The sequence below is a fragment of the Fundulus heteroclitus genome, chromosome 17, assembly GCF_011125445.2.
Source record: "Fundulus heteroclitus isolate FHET01 chromosome 17, MU-UCD_Fhet_4.1, whole genome shotgun sequence".
Classification (NCBI taxonomy): Eukaryota; Metazoa; Chordata; class Actinopteri; order Cyprinodontiformes; family Fundulidae; genus Fundulus; species Fundulus heteroclitus.
This window is the reverse complement of record NC_046377.1, coordinates 1,865,608-1,881,943: the sequence shown is the minus strand read 5'-3', so window position 1 is coordinate 1,881,943 and position 16,336 is coordinate 1,865,608. Positions and strand designations below refer to the sequence as shown.

Sequence of the window (16,336 nt, the reverse complement as noted above, 5' to 3'; positions counted from 1 at the left end):
CAAGGTGAAAAATAATCAGGCGACGGTGGACCGCGGCTCTCTGAGGGCCCGCTGCAGGTACAGGCGCAGCGACGAGCCGACGATACATCACCTTCTTGTTACCGATGACTTTTTAACCTTCAGTCAGCTCTCGTTGCGGTTCACTTTTTCCTCTCTTTGTGGCTTATTTGCTTTCAGGCCTGACTGGAGTTCGAATTGAAATGCCATTACTTTTCTGTTCATTACTGATTGTGTTTCTTAAGGTTGCTGTGTTTGGACTGTGGGTGCGAGTGAAGTAGAGACTTCAGGCTTGTTCGCGTTGCACTGCAAAAACGGAACTAAAAATAAGTAAAATTTTCTTTAAATGAGTGTATTTGAGCAAGTAAATAAGATGATTTGCCAATGGAATAAGATTTTTCCACTTAAAATAGGAACAATTCAACTCCATTGTCTTATTTCAAGGGCAGGATGTCTAATTATCTTATTTTAGGGGCAAAGATACTCATTCCATTGGCAAATAATCTAATTTACTGGCTCAAATCAAGGACGAATAGACTAACTTTAAGAAAATTTTACTTGTTTTAAATCCGTTTTTTGCAGTGTGTGCCAGGCTGTACGTTAAACCTGAAAATAGAGGGACTTAACTGATGTTTAGTTAAGCATTGTTTAAGCACTGTGTGGTTTCCAGCATTTTGTATTCCACCTTTAGTTGTCTTGGTTTAGTTTTTTTAGTATCCAAGAAGCATTGGTAGTTTTGTTTTAAAAGGGAATGCACTTGGTGTCTAGTTTCCCAATTCATAAGGCATTTGCAGATATTCAGCACCTGCAAACAGCTTTGTTAAACTGTAAAGTGATGCTTTGTCTAAGCGCCAAACAACAATGTCTTCAGATGCTGTAAACGCATCGGTCTATAACCGTGGCGCTTTAACGGCTTGGTCTGGCTCCTGCCTACTGGTTGGAACAGAGTTTGACTTGAGGTGCTGAACTGTTTAGGCGTAATATTCGGGCGATTCCAGCACTCAGCAGCCAGGGAGTCTGTGAAGGAAGGGTTTGATGTCTTTCTCTCGGGGCAAAGCCAGTTGTAGGTTGACTTTTTTATATTCAGTGGATTTTCTGTGGTGTTATGCGCAGATATTCAGTGAGTGTCTGCTCTCAGTTTCCTTCTCCTAAAGAGGGAAGGGAACAATGTGGGCCGCTTTGAGCTCTAATGTCTGCAGAATGAAACTGAGATGCCAAGAACGAGGATAAAACCAGATGATTGCGCTGCGTCGCTCAGCTTGTTTTGCCAACTGTTGCCGATTACTAGTTTTGGAGAAGCTGAATAAATTAAGTTGTCTGGTTTTGCTCCAAAGCCACTTATTGAACAATTAAATTCTCTGCCCGGGGGGGACGTACGCCCAGTGATTCCCTTTAGCAAATCAATTTAGACTACAGCATAATTGATTGGATACGAGTCCAGATTTCATGTGAAGACCAGGACGTTTTCTGGCTTATCTGTCGGTCTTTCTCAATAAGTTACATTTAAAATGAAGGTCTAAATCAATGGATGGAGGAGGCAGCTCTATTTTTTTTTTGGGTGGAACGCTTTGTGAGCTTTCCAGATTTTGTCACATTCTAACAAAAAACAAAAACTAAATCTATTTAATTTACTAGATAATTTACTCTGATACCTCTCCATAAAATCCAGTGCAACAATTTCTCTTGAGTCACACAATTTCCATGTCCACCTGTCCCTTATTGAGCAATAATAATAAGCAAACAGCATCATGAGGACCAGGGAACACAGCAAACAGGTGTGTGTGTGTGGGGGGGGGGGGGGGGGGGGGGGGGGGGCTGACGGTGCTTTGCAAAAGTATTCACCTCCTTGGCTTTTACCCTCTTTTTTAGATTCCAATCTCTGATGTTTTTTAATCACACTTTATGTGATGGATTTGCTTAAAAGTAGTCTAGATTGGTGAAGTTAAATGAGAAATGGAGCAAACATGGTGGTGGCAGCGTCATGCTGTGTGGAGGATTTTCAGCAACAGGGACTGGGAAACTGGTCTGTGTCGAGGGAAAGATGGATGGTGCTAAATACAGGGATGTTCTGGAGCAAAGCTGGGACTTGAGTGGTTTAAGGGGAGCTTCAATCCAAGGATAATCTGTGGTTAGACTTGACGATTGATGTTCACAAGCTAAAACCGTCCAACATGGAGCAGATTGGTCTTGGGGAATGGGCAAAAATCCCAGGGGCCTGGTGTGACGAGCTAAAAGACACAGATCTGAAGACACTTGTTGCTGGAATTGCTGTAAAAAGGTGGTTCTACAAAGTAAAAAGAGGTTTTATTTAAGTTTGTCCTATTTGTTCTTTGCTTCACACAAAAAAATATATCCTCTAAGTTGTAGGCATGCCCTGTAAATGAAATGGTCCAAACTCTCAAACAATAAAAAAAAAAAATCCAGGTTGTGAGGCAATAATATCTGAAAAACAGCAAGCGGATGAATACTTTGATTAATGCCTGGTCTATAGTTTCACAGTGTTTTGCCAGAGAAGCAGCAAAAAGGCTCATGGATACTCTGGAGGAGCTGCAGAGGTCCACAGCTCTGTTACCAGAACAACTCCTTAGTCAAGCACCTCAAAATTCTGCCTATTTTGGAAGAGTCACAAGAAAAAGCCATAAAGAATCCTGGTTAGATTTCGTAAAGGAACACAGCAAACATGCAGAGGAAGGTGCTCTCATCAGTTTAAACCAAAACTCTCATTTTTGAACAACTAGTGGGACACTGTGTGGAGGAAAACTAACAGTGCACATAACTCTGAACACATGGACCACAGGATGAAACATGGTGGTGGCAGCAAAATGCTGTGGGGATGATGCTGGGCATAGTTGATGGAATTCCTTACATTTCATAATCATGCACAACTTTATATCAGGCCATTGCTTAACATAAAAGTATATGTGGTTACAGTATATTGGAGCAACATGACAAGATGTGGAAAAGCCTAACGGGTTTTATTTCTTTTGCACGGCACTGCATGCATTCTGTAATTGCATTTCGGTTTTTCCTCCCATTTCTGCACCAAGCGCGCTAGAGAAAATATTGTTTCGCTACCAAAGGGAGAGATGTACATAGAGATCCATACACAGCGATTTAAAAACACGTTATTTCAAGATGAAAAGAACCCCCCCTTAGAATCCGTGTCAAAGTCACAAATTTGTGTCTGCGGTTTTGAAATGCTTGATCTGATGGGAAAAAACTCATATTCATGGCCATTGATAATTCATGTGCTAAGCTTTGCCTTACAAACACTGCTGGGAACTTGTGGTCTGTGGCCCCTTCACATGCTGGGAAGAAACCAAAGCGGATGGTCAATGATCCCCCCCCCCCCAAGTAGAGACACCAGATTCAGCAGAGAACCTGAACTCAGAGCAGCATGAAGACGTGAACTTTTTAGCCTCATCATGGATTTCCTGAGCTTCATTTAAACCGGGAGCGCTGATTGGACTGTATTAATTGCACGCTCTGAGGCCTTATCATTAAAACCAGAGGAGGCAGGTTTACCAAGGAGGTAATCATTGATTCATTTGGGCCGAAAACGCGGATCTGCTGCTTGGGTACTGATGAATTACAGTGGCCGGTCATTTGCTCCGTGATTAAAGAGTCCAGCTCCTTGCTGGGCTGCCAGCATAAATTCCATTTGTAGAGATGTTGAGCCAATTCTGCGAAACACTTCACTTTTATTACCAGCACCCTGTGTGTGTTTAAACTCGGCCCCACAGAACAAAGACGTCGGGATACGGAATTTACGGCTTAAGCCTTTCTGCGTTACGTCGAAAAGGAAACATCAAAGTGGAAGCAATTAGGTCGGATGTCAATATGTGTTCCAGCACTAAAACCTGCGATAAATGACACTTATTAGGAGAGCTGGCTCAATTGACTGCGAGGATTTTAATTAAAGAAGAGGGTCATGTAAAATATAGACTCAGGGATTTCATACAGGAAGCTAAACGCGTGCAGAGAAACATCTTGTCAGAACCGTTTAGAAATGTTGGCAATTGATAAAAGCTTGGTGTGGCCCAAACATGTTCTTCCTCACAGGTCAGGCTGCAGGCATGATGAGAATAGAATAGAATAGAATAGAATAGAATAGAATAGAATAGAATAGAATAGAATAGAAATTTGTTTATTGTCCCACGATGGGGAATTTCAGGCGTGACGGTGGCAAAAACATACAGAAAGGATGCATCAAAGTTACACACTAGATTAACTAATATGAATTTAAAAAAAGTGAATTTAAAGTTTAGTTCTAAAGCAAAAGATGAAGATTTTATCAGAAAGGGGGAAAAGAAGAAGAATTCCACGCCAAAGCCTTTCATTGTGATTTGAGTCCAGACTTTGACTATACCACTTCTGAACTTCATTTTATTAATTTTATAAAAACATACCAACTTATTGTTCTCCAACGTTTGCAGAGACCACTGCAATTCAGTCACTTCCACTTGTAGTTTTTTTTATTGAAGAAAATCCACCTTTTCAAACTTTTTCCTGATCTTTTTTCTCAGTTCAGCTGCTCTTGTATAGGAAATGTCCCCTTAGCAAGTTGCAAAAAATAAAAAAAAAATACAACACCCTCCTGTGTAGCCAGGAGTAAGCGCCGAGCAGAATTCTGGCTGCATGTTTCTCTTAATGGCAGAACTGACACAGCTGATATAAACTAACAGGATTCCTAGCACAGAACCCAGCTTTTGAATATAATCCATTCCAGAAGCTTACCCTGATTTATCCATTAAAAAAAATCTAGTTCTGATGTCTGTTTGGGCTCATCCTGCCAAAAACCTGTTTTATAACAGTTTCAGCCATCTGAAGCAAACTACCCTGAAAAAAAGGGGTTAGAATGTTCAGAGCCAGTCAGATCATAGCTCAGCAACAAACACACAAACCCGGCATCATTGCCAGAACAAAGGCGAAAGGAAACTAGCGGTGAAACATGGAGAATAATGATTTGTTTTGAATATTGCATTAAATGAAAAGCTGTGCTTTCTACCTTTAGAAACTGAATTCTTTCATTGCTATTCTCCGTGGCTGTACTTTAACAGCTTCTTCTCAGCTGGCACTGAGGAAGGCCTGGCCTGTGAACCAAACTAATGTACTAATATAAAAACAAGTAATGCTTTGACCAATAATGTTTGAAATCATTTGAGAAAGGGGCTTTGTTTTTAAAGTGCATTATAGTATTTGTTGTGCAGATAACCCTCGTCTCTTCCTCTGCAGTGTGTTTGGGTTAAAAGATTCCCCAGCTGCCAGAGCACCTTTTAAAGGTGCATAGAAACCGCTAGGGAGCATGCTACATGGTGTCAGAAGCGAAGAATCCACCGTTGCCAAGTCTGCTACTTCTAAGCGACGTTGGGCTTCTTTTTTTCTAAAGTAGCTTGTAAATTTCGGGAGTCGCAAGTTGCGTTTTTTTGGCCTTGTTTCTGAAAGTGAAGTCGCTTATTTTGGTTAGTAACTACAGACACAGTACTTGGTGAAATATCCTTCCGCCTCCCCGCGTTCACACACTCCTACCTATAGACTAAATATACTAGATGCCTCATTACGTGATAGAGCGCATCCTGTGTTGGCGCCATATTGGCTGGGTCTTTTCTACTCTAGGCTGACACAGGAGCCGACGGGAGTGAAGGCAGAGGTAGCAATTTTGTTGGTATTTTATGCAGTTTATTGTTGCAATAACCAGCAATAACTGCTGAAAGTAGATTACGCTGTGCAGATCACCATTTTGAGCTAAGATTGGTACTGAAGATGAGTTTTTATGCACTGATAATATTACAGAAACCTATCCCATAAACCATACTTTAATGCTTATTCATTTTTTGTTCTCTATATTTGACAAACTAAGGCTGAATCACATTACCAAATGAAGTACCCTGGAGTTACAGCGTCAGCACATGTAAGAAGCTGTGCATGTGAATATCTTTCAAGGGTATTAAGCTCCTGCCGCAGTTGTAAGTAAAGTGTAAGACAGGAATGACCTGGACATTTGAAACACTTTCCAGACTTTGAAAAAAAACTATGTGTATGGCTGTGGATCTAAACAGCACACATAAAATATGAAGACATTATTGTTGGTGTGTTCAGAAAGCTCAGGATAAAATGATTAGATTAGGATTAGATGTCTGTGTGTGTGTGGAAAAAAAAGAACAAGAAATAATGAACTATAATTAATACGTGATACCACATATGTAAAAAGTATTTGGCATGGGAACACATATTTGTTTTCACATTGTGTAAAACATCCAGGAGTGAAGAATCTGTGTATACTACATTTGAAGTATCGCAATTAGAAAAGGTTGATGGAGATGAGCAAAATAGAAAATAAATCCCTCAGTTTTGCAAGAAAATATTTTGGGCTCCCTTGAGGCCGTTCTTTTGGACTTAATGCGCAAAAAGGGAGGTGATAACACATTCGCTGACTACCTTCTGACGTAGCGAACGTTTCCCTTGCATGACTGGATATTCCCGAATATTCCCATGATGTGCAGAGAATTGCATTTCTTTCTCTACTTCTCTGGACTACATGTAAATATTTTTTTTAGATATGTGGTTTGTGCTAGTTTGCAACCTCTACTTCCTGTTCACTAGGAGCATGTGTAACATCAACTTCCGACAAAATCATGCTTTGGAAACATTGCAAGTGTAGATGCTGTTTACTGCAATTTTCACTTATCCTGTTTCATGGTTATTAAAGGGTGTAGCAGGTCATTAAAGGCTGCCTGTTACGCTCGCTGTGAGCTGTTGGGTGGTCAGCACCTTACCTCTGCCTCAAACTTCCAGCCGCTTAAAAGCCATTCTGCCTAAAGTGTCCAGACAGGACACTGAAAAACTGATGTAGGTCTTCATTTTCAGTATGTCAGATTATTGTAATGGTAAAAAAAAAAAAAAAGAAAGTGTGCAGCTGCAGCTCATCTAAAATGCTGGCCACAAAGTTCTGACTGACACCAGGAAAGTGGAACATATCCCACCTGTTCTTAAACCACTGCAGTCCCTGTTTGTCTTCAGAGACAGTTCTGAGCTTCTTGTCAAGTATCCAGGATCCTTGTAGACCCTTCAGGTCTTCAGAGTGTGTTCCCAGAACCTGAAACCAACTAACCTGACACAAGCCAGACGCATGTCTCGCTCCACCTAGCTCCACTCACATCCATCTGGGACATCGCCCATTGAAAGTGATTTCCCCAACCAAATTTATGGTCTGGCCAATCAGGAAGCAGGGCGGGTGTTTCCTGGATGTGACGTAGCGGAGAAGTGACCGTGAGATTCCAACAACAATGGCGGCTCGCATCGAGGAAGCAAGCGTTAGCATTGATGCTGCTATTTGTTCTGTGTTGTCCAATCTACCTAATATTGTTTCATTAAAAGAACATCAGAGAACGGCTCTGAAGGCTTTTGTTGGTGGAAACCATGTTTTCGCCCTTCTCCCGACCGCATTTGGCAAGCGGTTAGCCGCTAACGAGCGGTTAGCCGCTAACCATTAGCGGTTAGCGCAAACCATGTTAGGAGGCCTTTAGTCCTCAACGCGGTCGGCCCGGGATCGACTCTGACCCGCGGCGCTTTGCCGCCTGTCTTCCCCCCTCTTCCTGTCAGCTCACTGTCAATAAAACATATGCCACTAGAGCCGCAAACACATAAAAAAAAAAACGTTTTTTTTCCTGCGTCGCTCTCATCAGCGTCACGGGTTAGCTTCGGTGTGAGTGGTTGAAATAGCACGTCGATAAAGATGACAGACAAGTGGCTTATCCAATCATATGCAAGGATTTTTGATAAGGCCCAGCCTTCTGAAACGCCATTGCTATGGAGAGGTCCCAGATGTATGTGAGTGGAGCTAGGCGGAGCGAGACATGCATCTGGCTTCTGTCAGGTTAGAAACCAACAAGGGGAGGCGGCATTTTGCTTCTATTTTCCTCAGCTCTGGAACAAACTCCCAGAAATTCTCAGATGTGCAGAGAATGCTCCTTTAAATCAGGACTAAAAACACTTTTGTTTACAGCAGCTTTGGATCAAAGATTCTGACTAATAAAGTGTTTGCTTAAGGTGGTTTAACTTTAATCAACAGTCAGAATCTCTATTTTTTTTACGCAGTGGTTTTTCCATCTATGACCGATAAGGCCCTCCTTTAGGCAAATTGTTAGCGGTGTTTGCTATTTTCTTTTTATCCTTCCTTTGATGTTCTGTAAAGCACTTTGGATTGCCTTGTGCATGAACATACACACCTTGCCTTCAAAATTCTGCAGTTTTATCAGAAATAAACATTCAGATAGATGTTTAAAACTTGGACACAGTTGTGTGTTCCCGGCAGGACAATGAAAAGAAAAAATAAAAGAAAACAAATCAAAACAAAATATCATGTGCATAATTTAATTGGAATCGAGGCAACAGAGAAAACAGCAAGAGGTCACATTTAAACACAGTACAAGCATACAAATCTTTGCCCTAACTCTATAACTCACAGAGATCAACGTTGGCTTTTTCGTGTTTGTATTTTGTGTGCGCGTGTGTGTGTGTGTGTGTCACAGTCTCTGTAAACCAAGATTTTCAGTGCTTGCCATTGTTTAATTAAGAGGAGGTGTGCGGTACATGAGAGCACGCGGGCTCTGGATGGATGAAGGAACTCCTCCGCTGGGACTTGATTCGCTTTAAGAGACGGGGCGTGGGTGGAAGAGAGGAGATATGCTTGCCAGAGAAACGTACACTGCTCCACCAACACACTGAACGCCCTCAGGGAATCAAGGCATAGAAATCCCCCCCCACCCCTCTCTCTCTCTCTCTCTCTCTCTCTCTCTCATTTGGTTGTGGCAATTCATCATGGCATATCTAAAACATTCAAAGCAGCGGCAAAGAAATAAAAGGCCTGTGTATAATTGGTTTCTGTGAGGTCCCAACATGTCTATTGAACCCTCTTGACTTTCTGTCCATTGCAGTGGCAGAATGTGTGATAAAAGAGACATGACAAAAAAATAAAAAAACCTTCTAAGAACATAAAGATCACGAGGCGAACTAAAGGACAGGGACAGCTTTGTATCTTTTGAACATTTATGGAATTACAAGGTTTGGATTGACTTTTGTTCTTGTCTTCGGGTTAAGAAGCATACATTCATGGTTTCTATCTAAATACATACCTGAGGAGATGAAACCAACAAATGAAGCCCTTAAGGAAGCTGCATCAAATACAATATGGTTAGTCTACCATTATTCATCAGATTTTTTTTTTTTTGTTGTAGGAATCTTTTCTTTTATTTATTTATTTATTTTAACTGTAGAAATCTGAGCACCATGTATTTCAGAGGTGTCAAACTCATTTCTATATGGGGCCACTTTGGCGTCATGAAGTCATGAAAAGGGCCGGTTGCACGTGTAGAGACGATACTTTAAGTATAAAAAATGCACAGTAACATAAAAGTAGCACCCTTAGGCCCAGTTTATACAGTTTATCTGCAAAAAATGTTGATATTGGGGTGAGTTACACTTACAGGAGGCACAGGTTTAGCCACTTTATACACTTTAAAAGGATATATGCCTCTACTTTATTACATGATATGCTTTTTTTTTTGGCTCTTGAGGGCCGGATAATTTACCTTGACGGGCCGGATTTGGCCCGCGGGACTTGAGTTTGACACCTGTAATGTATTTGGTGCAATTTGCATCTGAACATTGCAGATCAGAATCATGAGGTTTATTGCCAAGAAGTATTTTACATGTACGAGGAATTTGATTTGGTGATAAGGTGCTTACACATAAAAAAACACAAAGACAGACACAAGTAAATGTAAAAAAATACAATATGGAATAAACAAAACAAATGCATGTTCAACTTGGAATGACTAACACAAACAGAAGAGGCAATTAGAAAGATTTATTGACATAAATCAGAATGTTCTTTGGCACTCAGAGCCCGGCAGAAGACATGAGAGCTGCGAATGTCTATGAGTTTGGATGACCATTTTAGGATTAGGATTAGACTTCCTCCCGGGGCCTGGACACTGGAGGAGATAGGGAAGCCAGGTGAAGTCTGTGAAAGAGGAGGAGGAGATGGGGTGGGGGCGGGTCGAAGCTCAGCTGAAGATCAGGAGAGTCCGTGTCCGGAAGGCTTTAAGAGCAAAGCCTTGTAGGATGATTGGGTGACGTAAGAAGAGGACTTGGTGCAGATTGGCTAGATAGCAGGTGCATAACGAGACGGTCAGGGAATAGGTGAGTTTTCCAGTCTGTATTTTTCGTCTAAACTCCATTTTTATAAGAATAATAGAAGAATAGATAGAATAACACAACTGCTGGCCGATTTCATGTGCATTATTCCAGGTTTGTGTTGAGCAGACATACTGTAACAGGAGAGCATATAGCCTAGATAAATATGTAAATAAACTTGCATATATATATATATATATATATATATATATATATATATATATATATATATATATATATATATATATATCCCTAACCAGACTAATTTCTAAAAGCCCTGGGCAGCTATTTTTGTCACTTAAAAAGCCAGGAGCACGCCAAACTAAATGCCTGATGTTTAAACAAACCTCCCTCAAACTGATGAGTAACAATCTTCTGATCATGTATTAAGCCTTTGGGATTTTAACTGTTTATTGTCTGGATACACAAGAGGGTGTTCAAACACATTATATTTGACAGGAATTCTGAAAATGTATTTTCTTTTATGGTTTGTTTATACTAGCACATTTTCTTTCAGGTAATATTCAAAGACATTAAATATGCGAGCATGTTAGAGGGAAGCAGCCTATTGTCTTAACTTCATCACATAACTGTAGATCACTGAGTATTAGGCTGAGGTAATAATATTATTCTTTTTTTTTATAGACTATAAAGACGTCGCAGAAGCAGGAAGCTCCTTGAGTCTGTGTGACAGCGATGTGCCAGTGGCTCCAAACACCATCTGTTACTTTGGCCAGCCACTTTCGATTGCATGGCGTGATAGCAGAGATCAAACACATAGCCTCGCCGCAACAACACTTCCAGTGGAGAAAATGGTCTTCTCCAGCCAACAGCTGGTTCAGTTCCTTCCTCCTCCGAACGTGATGAAGAGGTTAAGACGTGGTCTGCCCCCCTGGTTTCACCGCAGAACGCCGCTGAGATGAGAGAGACTCTGAGTTTAACTTGACACCTGCTCCCCCCTACAGCGTCATCCGGTTGATGGGTTCAGCTTCCGAGCCATCATCGCAATCCGGCCTTTTCTTTCCGATACGAGGTCCGAAAATCTCCGGCATCTCAGCCCTGGTCACTGTGCCCTGTTCACCGTTGACTCGCTTTTTAAAACCGATGCTTAAATGTCCCGTGATAAAGTCTGTAGGAGTCTAAATGAATCAGTAGATAATGACTAACTGGCTCCTTGAAATGAGAAGGAAAAAAAATGACTAATATTTGGTTGTAGGCACTCAGGAATCTGCATATTGACCCCTCTGTTGTGAACTGTCTGAGGAATCTTGACTAAGATGTGAAAATAAACCGGAGCTAATGATTCTAACATTTTTTTCTGACTTTTCCCATTGCAGTCACGCACAACAGAGGTGACCGGAGATCTTTGTGAAATCCTTTCGACTCAAATGCCTGCACTTCATCACAGGAACCGCCTCAATAATTTCGTATGAACTAGTCAGACAACCTTGTTAGAAACATAGACATGAAAATACAAAGGCAAACATGTACAGACACCATTTCTGAATGGTTTACCTTATGAACATTAAAGTTGGTGTATTTATCCTTTGATTTGAGTAGGTAAATAAGATTATCTGCCAATGGAATACGTATTTTGACCCCTAAAATACGATAATTAGATATCCTGCACTTGAAATAAGATGATGGAGATGAATTATTGCTCTTTTAATTGCAAAAATCTTATTTAGCTGCTCAAATCAATGAGAAATGCACTCATTTTAAGGAACATTTTACTTATTACTAGTTCCATTTTTGCAGTGAGTGACAACAGCCTTAGCTTAAGGTCAGTCTGTATGAATGCATAAATCATGGCCCAAACAAATGCACCATCTAATTCACATGATGTGTAAGGCTTGCAAAGATGAACTTTTTCAGATCATGTCCTGTTACAACCACAAACTTACATGTATTTTGTTGGGATGCCATGTGATGAAAACCAAGTAGTAGAAAATTTCATCAACTACCCTCGTCCTGCTGAAAAAAAGAATTCATAAATCATCCATGATGCAACCACCATGTTTCACTGTGAGGATGATGCGTTCAGGTTCACATGCAGTGTTATTTTTCTGCTACACATAGCAGGTCCACCAAAAAGTTGGTCTCAAAAGGGAAATTAAATGTTGGTGTAACTCATGTTATAAGGGTCCAGTTTGTTGTCCAGCTGAACACCGAGGTATTTAAACTCCTCCACCACCTTCACTTCTTCTCCCCGGATGGTAATAGTGACCTATTCCTGTTGAACTACATTCAAGATGAGATGATTGTTTCCAGCTCCTGTGCTTCTGACTACCTGGTTAGACACACAACCCTTCAGTCTCACAAACTGTGCTCTGTTTGTCAGCTAGTCTCTGATCCAGGCGATTGTTGATGCCTTCACCTGGGTTTTCTGGAGTCTCTGACAAAGTGAATCAGGCAGAATTGTGTTAAATGCACTGAAGAAATGAAAGAACATTTCTAAATGACAGTGGGTTTGTTGAAGCAGGAGTATGAAATCATCTTCAACTTCATGGCGATAAGCAAACTGCAGGGGATCCGGATATCTGCTTGTTTGCTTGCTCAGGTAGCTAACAGGAGCCTCTCTAGGACCTTTTTCCTTTATCAATGAAAGTAATTTCTGTCATTACTTAAAATACCATGTATCTCATTTTGGCTAGCAAATATATCTAAATATGTAAATTAGGACTTGCCTTATTACTCTGCTGTTTTCCTTAAGCCAGCAACACTATCTGTCTCCATCTGAAACCCACTCACAGGCACCCCTAAGGGGAGCCTCTTTGTCAGTCGAAGAGCTGCATTTGGTAGCAAAATTAAGTTAATCCACAAAAGTTGGGGTACTTGTACTTGCTGCTGAATGGGGGCATATTTTTCATATTTTACCACCAAAGTGAGGACTTTGATGTCAAATGTGGGATTTCTTTTGGTCCTCACTTTTTTTCTGGGCTAGGGGTTAGGTTTAGGACTATGGTAGCAATTAGGAACAAAATAAAAATAACTCCAGAACAAAATGAGATATAAGGATAGATCCGAGCTTTGAGGTGGGTTTTGGGGGCGTTGCACACGCCAGTGAAGACCCCAGGTCTGTATCTCTTACAGTTCCTGAGATACAGGAAAATGGCTAAAATCTGACCAGATAACATGGTCAGATAGCTTGTGGGAGGTCTCAGCCCCTTGAGAGGTGGTCCATTTTACTCACTTCCCCGAACCGGATTGTTAGACACCCAACATGGCCTGGCTGTGAGACTTTAAACTCTAAAAAATATTTTATCTCAAAGTTTGTTGGGCCTTTGGGTGTGTGTGTGTGTGTGTGTGTGTACTTTCAGCGGATTGAAACCCATTTTTTTGTATTTTACTACATAAAAGAGGACATTGGTGTTAAGTGAGGACCTCACTTTATGGGTTTAGGTTGGTTTAGTGTTAGATATGTATTGGTAAAGTTTAGGGTTAGGCCATAGAAAGGCTTAAAAATGAATGGAAGTCAAGGCACGGTCTTCACTTTTTATTTAAAACAAGGATGTGTGTGTGCGTGGGTGTGTCATACACACACTGAGTGTGACAAAGAAGCAACACCAAAAGGAGTTTGTTAGGGGACGAATGCCTTTTACGCCTCTGCCTGTGCAGATCATTTAGGGCTTTTGGCCACCAAAGGTGCTGCTACACTACTAAACAAAAATATATTTTAACTAGCTTCGTCAGCATGATGATAAATCTTGATACCTTGCAAACCTTCTCTCTGAAGGATGTTCCCACTAACAAAGGACAGTGAAAAACACGAGTGCAGTGTTGTTATACACTTAGCTGAGCTGATGATCATGCAACACTGTGGGTTGCCAAAGAAGACAGAGGTAAAACTACAGAATTTGATCTTGTGTAATCACCTTAAACAGTGGGCGCTCCAAAAAGATAAATTGCAACGGTTTATGCTTCACCCTTCATTTTTTTTTATGCAGCTCGGCCAAGAATATGAGCACAACTACTAGCGAGTGCAATGAGGAGCAACAGAGCAGAAGGAGCACACTGAAAGACTCAGGATCATTTTTTTCTAAGTAGGGTGAATCACATCTTACATGATTGGGTTAGACAAGAAAGTATTTTCAGGGACCAAATCCGGTTTGCTCTCTTCATTTGGAATGTCACCGAGGCGGCCAAGGAGATGTCCTGTTATTTTTGCCAAACCCCACAGGTACTTCACATGCAGCACTCCTAATAAGAGCATGCTACTCTCATTAGGAGGTTGCTCTCGGTGCTGGAGGAAATGAGCGGTCATTAATGTAGCACCCCAGCAGACTGGTGTCTACTCCAGTGCCACCCCTTACCAAGGCGTCTGTGTGCAAAACAAACAGGCTGTCTGCTGGCAAGAACAGGACCGAGGAGCTCCGTGATAAATCCCCTGGCTTCCTAACCTCAGGAACATGCACAGAGCAAAGGGTTGGGTGGGTGGGGGAGGGCGTCATTCCCCCATATGTTGATGGGAGCAGCAGTGGATGTTTTCATTAGTAAGCCTTTTTATCTAACCCCTCAAACACTATTAATGAGGGCCTGTCATGTTGCACAGTAACAATAATGGCAAACAAGGTCTCGCCGGATGGCACATTCATGCTGACATTGGTGCAGTCCTTCAAACTAATTGTGTTGCAATTCATAAAAATGGCTTGTTGTTTCATGTGCGACCCTCTTAGATGTAAAGAGAGACAAACTACAGCTTTCCTTTACAATTTTAGCTCATACCTGGTTAGAAAAGAGTACAGGATTTTCGGATAAGTTGCACTTTTTTTCATAGGTTGTTCGATCCTGCGACTTATATTCAGGTGTGACTTATATATCAAATTTAAATGGTAATTCATCTTGACCAGCATGAACCGAAAAGCAAACATTACCGTCTATAGCATCAACAGGGCTTGCTAGGCTTGTGAAAACTGTCCTGCTCCTGTACCACTTAAAATAGGGGGACCAGACATCCCCGATTTCCGAGGACCGTCCCCATTCACCCTCCCAGGTATGTTCCACGTATTTCAGCCAGTTGTGGATGCAGCTGTGTAATTTTATAAGTTGGCTCACCAGAATGTCAGTTTTTAGTCTTGGATTGTGTGAAATAAATGTCTAAATAAATGTGTATAGTCCGGTGCGACTTATATATAGTTTTTTCCTCTTTATGATGCATTTTTTGACTGATGCAATTTATATTCTGCAGTGGATTATAGTCCGAAAAATATGATACATATGCATTAATTAGTTAATTTTAAAATGCTTATTTTCATTATTTAATGGATAAATTATCTTGCCACACTATTCCTCTCTGAGCTACTTCATCCCTACTCATCGTCTCAGTTTTTTAGGTCAGCCGAACAGCAGCTCCTGCAGATACCAAGGTCTAGGAAGAAGCTCAGAGTGAGCAGAACCTTCTCTATTGCCACCGCTCAACTGTGGCATAGCCTCCCCATGCACACTAGAGAGGCTCCTTCACTGCCAGCTTTTAAAACTTGTCTTAAATCCTATGTTTTATTCTCTGTTTTTTTACACCAGCGGGACATAGCTTGATCTTATCTGGTTTAAATTGGCTTAATATGTCTAACCTTTTATCTGTTTGTTGCATTTCTATATTTTTTATAAATGTGTGTATTCTCTCTCTCTCTCTCTCTCTCTCTCTCTCTCTCTCTCTCTCTCTCTATATATATATATATATATATATATATACATATATATATATATATATATATATATATATATATATATATATATATATGATGCCGGGTGCTTTTCTGCTAAATATTTTGTCTGGACGACAGTTGTTTTATTCTTTCTTATTATTTTAAGGTCTATTTTTTATTGATCCCAAATTCATTAATGGAAACCAAAAGTGTTAAGTAGAAAGTAATTAAGGGCCGCACATTTTTTTTTATTAAAGAAAATTTTTTGTGCAAAATGTTTCCTTTATTACCAGCACAACCATAAATAAAACACATAATATACAAACTAAACAAAACCCTGCACGAATCTTTTAAAGCTCAATTTTTATTCTATTATCTTTGTCTGGATCTGTGTTTAATCTCAAAGAGAAGAACAGGATATGAGTCACTTTTTCTTCAAAAAATACTTGCTTTATTTTTTTATTTATTTTCAATATATAACAACACATATAGCATGA

At 40.6% G+C, this 16,336-nt stretch overlaps 1 long non-coding RNA gene across 1 annotated transcript in view; it reads left to right on the top strand.

The window, feature by feature from the left end:
* Window positions 1–11,508, top strand: part of LOC110368841 — an 11,665-nt gene extending 157 nt beyond the window's left edge. Inside the window, exons 1-2 of the long non-coding RNA XR_002428454.2 lie at window positions 1–57; window positions 10,840–11,508. The exon at window positions 1–57 is cut by the window's left edge and continues 157 nt beyond it. This is a non-coding gene — a long non-coding RNA (uncharacterized LOC110368841). The remainder of the gene's footprint in view (window positions 58–10,839) is intronic.
* Window positions 11,509–16,336: the final 4,828 nt, after the last annotated feature.